Raw genomic sequence first — 12,114 nt, 5'->3', positions numbered from 1 at the left:
CATCGAACAAAGTTGACACATATGGATCGGTCTCTCCATATCCTTCTTCGATCTCGAAACACACATGTTCCTAAAATTAAAAAAATTAAAAATGTGTTATATAATAATAAGAAACAAAAATGTCTATCTCAAATAATATAATTTATTCCAAAAAGGATTCCAAAAATAGACATGTGCTATCAACGGCTTATCTTCCTTCATGACATGATTCATCCTTTCTTTCACGTCAGAACCTACGGATGCCTGAGTTTTTGGCCGTTACAATTTCTTAGATCGCGCATAATAGATAAACAATGAATATTTGTAATAACAAATATTGTGTCTACCTCTCCTGAGTAGTTCTCATCGATAATATCTCCAACCTCCATCACAGCTAGCGCTTTAGACATCGGGCGGATGTGCACTCTTTGCTGCACTACAACGTGTGCATCAAGTTGAGAAAGCAAAAATGTCATGGAACATGTACAGAGAAAACTAACCGTCGAACCCAGCCGCTGTTTTCCCTTTCGACATCAATAAGATTAGGAGTCCTTGATTTCGACCCAGGGTCTCCACCTAGAACTGTTGAGACGTGCTGCTCTGTGCTTCCATTCGTCCGCTTCAGCTACGGTCGACAGTGCGCGCGCCGCTTTGATGGACATCTGTGCTATGCCGGCAGCGCACACGTCAGGGGGCCTGTAGCAAAATCATAATAAACATCTGGGCACACTAGTAGAAAAATGGCCTTTAGTCTCGGTTCATAAGGGCTTTTAGTCCCGGTTCTGGAACCAAGACTAAAGGGTCGTTACTAAAGCCTTCCCTTTTAGTCCCGGTTCTTACACGAACCGGGACTAAAGGCCCTCCACGTGGCCACTGCCTGTAGGTCCACCTTTAGTCCCGGTTGGTAACACCAACCGGTACTAAAGGAAATTTTATGATTTTTTAAAAAAAAATTGTTGAAATTTTTTTTGAATTTTTTTTTATTTTCAAATTTCTGAAAAAAATTTAACCTATAATCACCCCTCATCACTGCTTAATTTAACCTCTAATCTCTAATCACCCATCATCATTCCAAATCATCTAACTTCCCGGACGGTCACCCATCCTCTCACTACTCCAGCCTAAGCACGCTTAACTTTCAAGTTCTATTCTCCCTCGTTTCCAAGTCTGCACTTGTTGTTTTCCTAACAATAGTAAGATATCAATCCTATTAACCCTCAGGAATTTAGCTTGAGCATGAAGTCACACATTTCACTGTTTGAGTTTGAAACTATTGTTCTAAAAAACAATAATTATTTAGTAACACTAATATTTCTTGAATAAGTAGTTTGACCACACTTTGACCAGATTTGACCAAAATTCAAAAAAACTGAAATAATTATTTAGTAACACTAATATTTCTTGAATAATTAGTTTGACCAGATTTGACCAAAATTCAAAAAAACTGAAATAATTATTTAGTAACACTAATATTTCTTGAATAATTAGTTTGACCATTGTTTGACCACAGTTTGACCACAGTTTTACCAGATTTGACCAAAATTCAAAAAAACTAAAATAATTATTTAGTAACACTAATATTCTTGAATAATTATTTAGTAACACTAATACTTCTTGAATAAGTAGTTTGACCATAATTTGACCAGATTTAACAAAAATTCAAAAAAAACAGAAATTTGAGCATAACTTTTTTTCCTTTTAGAATTTGAGAATTCTAAAAATTTGCAAACAGGCCGTAGGCTGTCAAAATCGGATGCGGATTTTCGTGCTGAACATTTTGATATATTATACTTTTTTCTGACATCGTATGCAAAAGTTATAGCCATTTACAATTTCCCTACACTTTTTGCAAAACATGTCCAAATTTAAGTTTTTAAATTTTCCTAACTAGTACATGTAGTAACATAACTACATTTGGAAGGATTTTAATTTTTGAAGTTTTTATCATTTTCTTTTGCTTTTTACAAAACTGAAAAGGCGATCCAAGGGGGGCGGGGGGTAGAGTTTGAAAATGGGACCTTTAATACCGGTTCGTGCCACGAACCGGCACTAATGGGCATCGCACCCTTTAGTCCCGGTTCGTGGCACCAACCGGGACTATAGGTCCCATTTAAACCGGGACTAATGCCTGTACGATGCCTTAGCCGCTCGAACCGGGACTAATGCTCACATTAGTCCCGGTTCGTAATGCAACCGGAATTAATGCTTTTTTCTGACCGAACCAAAGCCATGTTTTCTACTAGTGGCAACTAATAAAGCAGTCGGAGTTATCAATCAGTTCATAACCAAAAGAACTTACCTGGAATCGATGCCGGGTGGAGGATGGACAAGCGGATCTGCTGAATTGCTCATCCCTTCCGCCGAAAAAGAACAGCAGGTACAGATTCTTGCTAATCAGCGGACGCACACTAGTATTACCAAACTCAAATCCCCTTCTTCTCTGCAAAGTATTTGTTTGTGCTGAAATCACTAGTAGCAGACGAGAGTAAGCATGATTTTCACATCTGGCAATGGAGTGCTTGCGTGCAAGGAGAAGACTCCACAGGTAGGTGATGGTCGAGTAAATTAATTACCTCCGGACAACTGTTCTGTACCTGAACATCCCAGAGTGGATATAATAAATGACCAAGAACATGTATCTACTGTTTCGTCCTACGAAGCCGGTGGCGTATTCACAACCTGGAATGATTTCCACCAAAGTGGCACGGATCCCAAGATTGCAGGCAGGCGGCGGAGATTTCGTATGTGTGCGTCGCCGAGTGCTCCTAATCCACCTCCTAACATGCCCCCTCTTTTAACCAGTAGGAGTTTCTTAGCTACAGTACCGGTGCTACAGGTGCACTGCACACTGCCAAGATACCGAAAATGTTTTACGGAACCATGGTTCAGCCGAATCTATACTCGACACCATTGATTTCTAAACACTATTCATAAGGATCCATGCATGGTTGATTAAAAAATACAATTGGCATGCATGTCTATTCATAAGGATCCATGCATAGTTGATTAAAAAATGCAGTTGGCATGCATGTCACAGATCCACATGTAGTATGATGTTAAATCGTACTGCATAGACCATAGGTTCGGGTGAACCATGGTCCTCAATCACGTCTCTCGCCAACATACAGTGTTTGATACTCCAATGCTCAATGTGGGATGCCCGTTTTTTATCGAACGGCACGGTCTCGTGCAGTTGCAAGCTTTCCTGGCGCCTGCTAAATCTAACATATTTGTGCTGGTGTGCAACTTAACAACGTAAAATCTGGCAAAGTGAGGAGTACCATTTTCATGGTAGCTGGCTCACCTAATATAAATGGCACGCATATATATTTCTTCAGCCTGCCAATGGCTAGTCGACCATATAATAAATCACGATGGATGGGAGCTATTCTGACTAGTTTATAACTACAAAACACTAAGCATACGGACTATATATATATGAGATAGACTAGTGGCTGGTGTTGAGTGTTGACACATATTTTATTCTGTTTCCAACCATGTTGCTTGTAAAGCGTCCACATCACCAGAAGTGGTAAGGCGTTAGCGGGGAGAGAAATGGTCGGCTTAGGTGCTAAGGAATGCTTATCTAATACGGTTGCAGGAACCAGCACAAGAAGAACACAAGCAGGGGCAGTAGATTTAATCTTCAGGGGTTGGCAGTGCAGTGGCACCGGCAGGTGAGGTGAGTCATATTCTTCATTTTTCCTACTCTTAGTACCATGGCACACAGATGCTCTGACAAAATAATTAAAGCACCAATATCTTTCACGAACCTATATTTAAAAACTGGCCTAACAAACTAGCAAAGAAGCTGACAATTCATTTCACTAGTTAAACTGATACTTCTGTTAAGCAGGTTTTCGAGCAAGTACACGCAATTAGTGATTGACAGGAAACAACATGAAGGTCTCAACTTTTACTAGGGAAACTGGATGGTACTGAACAATCAGCAGTCCAGACATAATATAGCTAACTTGCAGGAAACTCAAATATCTCGATTTTATCTGTAAACTGTGTTCTAAGAAAATCTTCATGGCTTATTTGTGTGACAAATCAATTGAAAGTCTTTGTATACTATAACACATCCTCTTCAAAGACTGTGTTGCAGGAAAAATCTTACATGTCACCGAGTGTATTGAACGAACCTCTGAGTAATATCATCTCTCAATGGCACTCATCCGAAGATTCACATTGCCCCTTTTTTTAGAAAACGAGGATGACCCCCGGCCTCTGCATCTGGGCGATGCATACGGCCACTTTATTAATTATTCTTACAAGACCTTGCAAAGTCATACAACAGTAAGACTAAAGCCGCCGTCTAAGCAACAAATGTCGCACACCTATCCAGTTGATGAAGGGGCACAGATAGCCTGAGCCTAATACCAAACAGACATCGCAGCCAAGCCTAACATCTAAGACCTGAGACCCCAACCTAGCCACTTGCCGGGTCTGAGGCACTCGCTGGTCCGGCGTGCTCTCAGAGGCCGTCGCCGCCAACTGCCACTGCTCCATCTTCAGAACTGTACTGATGCATCAACCTTGCTCGGTCTAGCTATCGTCGACGCCACCACGGCGCCCAACGGCACCTCCTCCCTGCGCGCAAACAGCTGAGAACGTCGCGGTCGCCACTGATACACCTCAGCGCCATGCTGCCAAGTACCACCAGCCGACACAGCTTGAAGTCCTTGGAAGATCTGTCATGCGTAGCACCTGCCGACCAGGCATGACAAAGCGCAGCACGTGTCGGTCAGGCATGACTTGACATCTCCACCGAAGCTCCGTGCAAGACGAAGCCGCTCCACCTCCTGCCTCTGACTTCCAGCGCTGCTCCACAAACGATGCTGCCAAGAGAGAAACGACACCGCAGTGCCGCCATCATCCGATCTGGAACACCAGATCCTAGGGTTTCCCCCAAAGCAGCACGAGTGGGTCGACAGTAGTTACACGACGATGCCTTCATCAAGGTAACGGCGTAGAACGCCGCCATCGCCTGCCGTCGGCTCGGTTTTCACCGGCAACCATGTCTCCCCAACTCGCAGCCGGGACTAGATGATGGATCTCGAGATCCGATCACCAAGTTTCTGGCCGGCAACCGCCGACGAAGAAGATGACCACCACCACTGGCTACACCGGCCAGAACAGATCTGACATGGGTGCCGCCAAGCAGTCCACCAGGCCCTCGACGCCGCCGCCGATCTAAAGCCAGATGACATACCGCCGAAGACCGCATCGCGCCGCCGCCCGATCCAGGCCAGCCGCCCGTGGCCGGAGGCAGGGCCGACCGCCGCCGCCGTCGCTTCTAGATCGGCCGCACCTCCACGCATGTTGGGGCCCCGCCACCCCTGAGACACGGGAGGGAGGAAGAGCCCCCGCCACCGCCGTCGGCCTCCGGGCGCAAGCCGGCGGCGTCCTCCGGCGGCGGCGGGAGGAGGGGAGGAAGATGGGCTAGGCCCGGCGGCGGCTAGGGTTGGGGAGCCCCCGAGTCGCCCGAGCGGGGGGCGAGCGGGGGTCCATTCACATTGCCCCTGCCTCTTACACATCATCTTTGCATAACTTTGACAACAAATTTCTTCAGTAAGATACATACATTCAGGGGGAGCGAGATTTATCTTCGGATTACCTCTCGTCATTTAATTCCTTTCGCATTTCATTCGGTTACCCTTCATCTATCTATTGATGTGCTCCGTTTTGTCAACAATCGTCCAAAAAAAGGAGGAGACTGTTGGTGCAATGGTTTGCCTCGTGTTTTGGAGATTGTTGTCAAAAACAGGCATGGACTGATTTGTTTGCTAGTGCACACAGAGAGAAATAGTCGATGCAAGCCCGAGAAGAATGTTGTATTCGGCATGAAGTTCGGAGAACGTCACTGAAGATTATCTGTGTTGCAAAGAAGGATGATCTACATTTTGAGAAGATTGTATCAAATGAATGGACCCCTTAAAATTATTGCTAACGTGAAGTAATATATGTTCGGTTCGCCCAAATAAAAATGACTACAATCGAGAAGATTGAAGGGGAAATGAAGATGTAGCATTCCGTTCGTTGTTCTTCTTTCTCTCATTTGAGGCACATGACCTCCTTACTATTTCTGTAAGCTTAGGTCCGCTGTGATGCTTAGCCGAAACCTATGTAAGACCGAGAGAAATCTCTTTGTGTTCCGAATGATTACCTATCAGCAGAAGACGTTCTTCATTGCTGCGTGAGATATCTTTCGGACCGAGGAGTTAGCATTTCTTGCTCCGCAAGGAATGTTACCGTTATGCTCAAAATCCGAACATTGGAAACATATTGTTTGTCCATTGGCTGATTCGTTTGTCCAGTTTGGTCATTTCCCATCATGGAAGGCTGTGGCTATAAATAGCCACCCCGCCCAACGTTGTCTGTTGGTTGCAACGTTTGAAATTTGTGAGAAGATTGATTGAGCATTCCCTGTCGAGATATTGAGTTAAGATCCACCGAGAGAAAACCAAGAGCCAAAACTTAGACAATGGTTGAGCATCACAGTAGATCTGAGTTAGAGTTCTTAAACCTATTACTCTTGAGAGATGCACCCTCTCTAGAGGGATAGGTGTCGGCTTGAGTGACGAAGAGTAATTGTCTTCACCAAGCAAAGTCTCCACCAACCAAGAGTAGTTGTGGTTTGCGAAGAAGTCTGTTGAAGGTTTGGAAATCACCGACAATTATCTACCACGAGAGAAATCAACTGGAGTCGGATCAGCTCCGAGTTGAAGGAGAATAGGATGGAGAGAGGTTCAATCACAAGTCCCTCAAACCAGACATAGTCCTTTGGCAGAAGGGCGAACTGGTCTTCCAAATCCATTTGTCACCATCGAGCACCACCGGTTCATTCTACTCTACTGCATTTCCTTTGATAGTTTACTTTCGATGCTTCATATCGATAGACATCTATGATCTACTATATCTGCCATCGATTACTCGTCTGTATCATCATCCATGTTGTTTAGTATCTTTCAGTTGGTTGTTCTTGAGGTTGTTTGTTTGTATGTGCGTCTCCTTGTTTTGCTTTATCTATAAAGCAGGGCAAAAGCCTTTTTCGGTATGTGCGTCTCCTTGTTCTGTGGTGTTACTTTGTCATTCAATTGATTTATATTCTTAGTAACATCTCACAATAGTTTTCTCTCGCCGGGTAGTGTGTTTTAATTCATCATGCTCACATCTCTGTCTGTTCTTCAGCAGTCTTGCGTATCTCATTTACTCCCAAGCTTTCTAGTTCATCCCTGTTTGCTTTCTCATGTTGTCTTATCTATTAGCATACAACATTACCATCGTGATTGTCCAAAAAATGAGCTACTATGCGTGATCGATTATAGCATCTTTCCTCGAAAGATTTTGTTAGCTCTGATCTATTAGTCTGCACTCGATTTACTGAAATATTTCCGCTGTTGTGATTGGGTTCGTTTCAAACTTCCATGAGAAATGGAACACCAATAACTTTCACAAACAATTTCTTCAAAAGAAAGAAAGAGGGGTCTAACAAATATAAAAAGAAGCTGACAACTCGTGCCGCCGGTTGACTCAATATTTTGCTGAACTGATTCAACAGCGAAGCTGCAAATTAAGAAGTTTTTCGAAAGATTCAACACAATTAGTGTTTAAAACGGAAGCCGTGGAATGGTCACAAATTTAACGAAGGAAACCGAAAGGTGGGCAACAAGGACCAGTTCGAAGATGCGACCTTGGCCATAATATATCCCACAAAGAGTGCTCATAATAAAAGGATGGATAATGTGGTGTGTCCTAGGGTCATGCTATACTATGCACTCACTTCACAAGGTAACTTAGATCGGTTGTAGAACTGGATGTTTGCCAAAAGTTGGGCAAGAGAACTAGTTGAAACTCCTCGCTAGGCTCATGCTATGAAAAAACAGATATCGTCTTTTAAGAATTGAATGTCATAAGCCGCATAACTGCTTAGGTGACTAGAGATCGTAATTGTAGCATGTGCCTGGTTGCAGGTGAAAAGTGACCAGTCAATGCATTGGAGATCAAAACTTGACTAACAACTTGTGTAGCAGAAATAATTTAATGTTTGCAGGTGAAAAGTAACCAGTCAATGCATTGGAGATCAAAACTTGACTAGCAACTTGTGTAGCAAAAATAATTTAATGGTCACCAGGAAGAGATTCCGCACCTGAATTTGGCGTAGTTTTAGAACAGCGACACACAAACAGAAAGCTAGGGAGGTGTCAAGACGACCAGCATAGGGGAGAGCATGGCAACCTAAGCTAAACCCCAATGGCAGAAACGCCAATGCTCAGGAGAAGTCGAACGCACTAGTCACACGCATCCTCCAGACATATCTGATTAGGGAGTTGTCTTGGAACACAAACCATGTGCTTCCCCTCACATCAGTAAGCCAAGATTCTTCATCAATCTAGTCAGGCCCGTACCATCTCTTAGACAAGGGCAAATTGGAACACATGATTCTACAACCTGTTCTTGACACAGTGTGCACCACACTATTCTCGCTGAACATTGCAGCACAGCCACAAGCTTATAGATTCCTAATGCTTCCCATATCTAATATATTTTGTGATGATGTGCCACTTTAAATAGAATACAATTAGGCAATTTGTCTTGACTACTGAGGAATGCTATATCCATACCGGCTAACTCGGTTGAGATATAAATAGCCCATATATATAAGTATCTTTGGTCTGCCTCCTGGCCACTACAATAAACATGGTGGATGAGAGATATTCTGGGCAGCTAGTTGATAACTATAAACCATTGTGGATGAGAGCTATATATATGCATGCACACCAGATGACAGCTACGAAGAAATAAAGACGATAATGACTAGCTACAAAGAAATAAAGACGATCGAAAAGATGCCATAGCACTCGGGTGCCTAGGCACCCCCTTATCTGGTGCGCCCAGTTTTTTAAGGATTCGTGCTGAGTCCTAGGTTTTGCAGTGAGTGGGCTGTAATCGCAGCAAATTAACAGAGGTAGCACGTGAACTGGCCGCAGCCCGTGCATATCTCTCTCCCCTCCTGCTACGTTTCTCTCTCATAGTCACATCATCATGCATGCACAAGTTGTTCTCTCACCTATAAAAAACATCTCTTTGTCTCAGGCATAAGCTCTCTCTCACTTATCACTTCTTCAAAAAAAGTGAATTGCTCTCTCACAAGGTTCTCTCCCTCTCTCTCTATTTTTCTGTGTAACTTCTCAAGGAAAAAAGTGAAGTTCTCTCTCACAGGCTCTCCTCTCTCCATTTTTTCTGTCACATCTCCAAAAAGTAAAGCTCACTCAGCGTCTTCTCACTCAACAATGTACTGCATTAAAAAAGAGTTCTGCCCTAGTGTTTCTCTCAACTGTTAGAGAAGTGAAATATGTGCCGGACATGTCAACTCGACAGCTCCCTACTTGCATCACTAGGTGGAATCAGCCTACGAGGCAGTGACAGACTAGGCCCAGAATTATTTCAAATAGACGCACCTGCTAATCAAAATTGTAATACAGTACATGGTACAGATCTCTATGCTGTGAATTCTGAGCGTACGGTTTTGATAAGGGGGTGTCTAGACACCCAGGTACTGAAAATCCACTCTCGCAAATAGTAAGCATTGAGATAATGACTCATCGACAAGGTGGTTGACTAGCTATAATTTCTTTTCCTTTCAAATAGTAAGCATTGAGTGATTTAGCTGGAGGTATACATACATTCTTCTAACTAAGTGAGCTTGCTATACTTGGCTGCATATCAACATAGAAGATTTCTCTGGAGTTGCATCCACTCCGGCTGAGTGATCAGCTTGCTATACTTAGCTGGATCCAAAACGTCATATATTTAGGAACGGAGGGAAGACAAAGGTAAGACTCCAGTAGTGCGCGGCTCCTGTTTCATGCGGCTCCACTGGGTCTTTACATGTTCTCCAGCTGATTTCACGCATGCGCTAGGTTCAAGCACACGCACAGCCACAAACGTAAAATCAAACGACGATTACTTCGTCGGAACGTTCGCTCCCTGGAATTGGCGTAAAAGTATACATGAAACTGATTCATTTTGCCAAAGCATGGTGTCTCAAGATCTTTCAAAAGGCAATATGTAACTTCACATATACACAATTCAACCCCACCACCAACAAGCCAGATAAACACACTTAAAAACATTTTTTTTTAATTAAAGAGAATTTTTACAAGTATTTTTATCTTGCTATTAGTTATGAGTTACAGATACTGGAAAGAAATGAAACCACTGTCCAAAACTCAGTATTTTCATCAATAACAGGTATCACCTAGAAGGCTAGAATTGGCTGTCATGCAGCCAAGGCGGACGGCCATGACTATGGTGAATAAAATGACACTCCATGCAGTCATACTCTTTTGAGCAGAGCCACATGAATATAAGTTGACGGCTAATAAATTATGTTCAAACACATTGTTGACAATCTACTATTGACTAAAAGAGGATCAACCAAATTTATTAATATATGATTTTCCCTTTTAAGGCAAGCTTTTAGCTTACTTAACTTTTTTCTGGTTATATATATAGCACCAATAGAAACTCGTCTAACAGAAAAAGGTAATTTTACAGACTAAAACAGCATTTCACTCGATACACAAGTTAGACAACGTAATTCAGCAGGGAACACGTAAGTGAATAAGGTTTTCAGAGAGAGCACACCAGTTAGTGATTAAAAGGCAGAATGGCCACAAGTTTAACATGAACCGTAAGGGTACTGAATAAGTAGCAGTTTGAAAATTTGATCAGCAATCCAGCATTCAATGTCTGACAGAGCAACACGGTACCTGTGGTCTTCTGTTCTCTTTGCTACCCAAATATTACAGGAATTCCTAGCTGGGGAAGTGACAGCGTCCTAAAGCTCCCCGAGATAAATCTGCTTGTCGCTGCCGCAGGATCCGATGATGGGCTCGGTGGGATGGAAAGCGGTCTCATTAACGGAACCGTTGTGCCCAGGAAGCTTGTACAGGATCCGCCTTGATGTCATGTCCCAGATGTAGACCATACGATCAGCACTCCCAGCAGTGACCTTGCGATTGTCGGGTGACCAGCTGCACTTCAACAGTATCTTCTCAAAGTTGTGCTGGTGTCCTGTAAAGGTCTTGATGTTGCAGTTCTTCGTGCATAAGAGCGCAGATCCCAGATCATGAGCTCATTGTCCATCACTTTGGTGAGGAGGTACGACCCATCAGGACTAAGCTGCATCCCAGTTATCATGTCCTTTATGTCCTTTGTGAGATTCCGTGACTTCATTCTTTTGTCCACCACTTTACGTCATTGTCCAGGCCACCACTGAAAACCATATCTGCAGCCTCTGAGAAGCTCACAGTGGTAATCTGGAACTAGTCTGGAAGTTTTTGGATACCCCTCTGACGCAGTTCCCAGAGCTTTCTTGTACCGTTGTCTGATCCACTCACAAGTCACAACAATAAGAAGGGTGATCCTTGGTGGTAGTCGAAATCCAGAGAATATCTGGAAATAATCATCACTAGTTTCCATTTGTATTCAGATCTCAGGCAGAAGCTCCTCAACTATGTTCCATCTAATCTATGTACTGTGCGGAGTGTTGACACATGTTCTCTTCTTTTTTGAACCAGGCTGACGCAGATTGCACACAGTGTCGTGCAACCATCTCAAACAGCCTTCATGCCGGACAGAAACATCCTAGAAGGGGTTTTTAAGGTGGATTTTGAGAAAGCGTACGATAAGGTTAAGTGGCCATTTCTACAGCAGGCCTTGCGGATGAAAGGATTCAATCTGTCCTGGAGAAAGTAGGTAGATTCTTTCACGCAAAAAGGCAGTATCGGAATCAAAGTGAATGATGGCATAGGTCATTATTTTCAAACACACAAGGGTCTAAGGCAGGGAGAGCCGATGTCACCTATCTTGTTCAACATAGTAGTGGACATGTTGACAATTCTAATAGGAAGAGCGAAAGAAAATGGCCAAGTAGGTGGTCTCGTCCCGCATCTACTGGATGGAGGAGTGTCCATTCTATAGTACGCTGATGATACTATCATCTTCATGGAGCACGATCTGGCAAAAGTAAGAAATATGAAGCTTGTGTTATGCTTATTCGAGCAGTTATCGGGGTTAAAGATTAACTTCCATAAAAGTGAATTGTTCTGCTTTGGGAGAGCTAAA

The 12,114-nt window shown here is 43.3% G+C and overlaps 1 pseudogene; it reads right to left on the bottom strand.

Moving 5' to 3' along the window:
* Positions 1-10,786: 10,786 nt before the first annotated feature.
* On the bottom strand, positions 10,787-11,384 carry LOC109749444 (uncharacterized; annotated as a pseudogene).
* Between the last annotated feature and the right edge of the window lie 730 nt (positions 11,385-12,114).

The sequence above is a fragment of the Aegilops tauschii genome, chromosome 7, assembly GCF_002575655.3.
Source record: "Aegilops tauschii subsp. strangulata cultivar AL8/78 chromosome 7, Aet v6.0, whole genome shotgun sequence".
Lineage (NCBI taxonomy): Eukaryota > Viridiplantae > Streptophyta > Magnoliopsida > Poales > Poaceae > Aegilops > Aegilops tauschii.
This window is presented reverse-complemented; position numbering and strand designations above follow the sequence as displayed.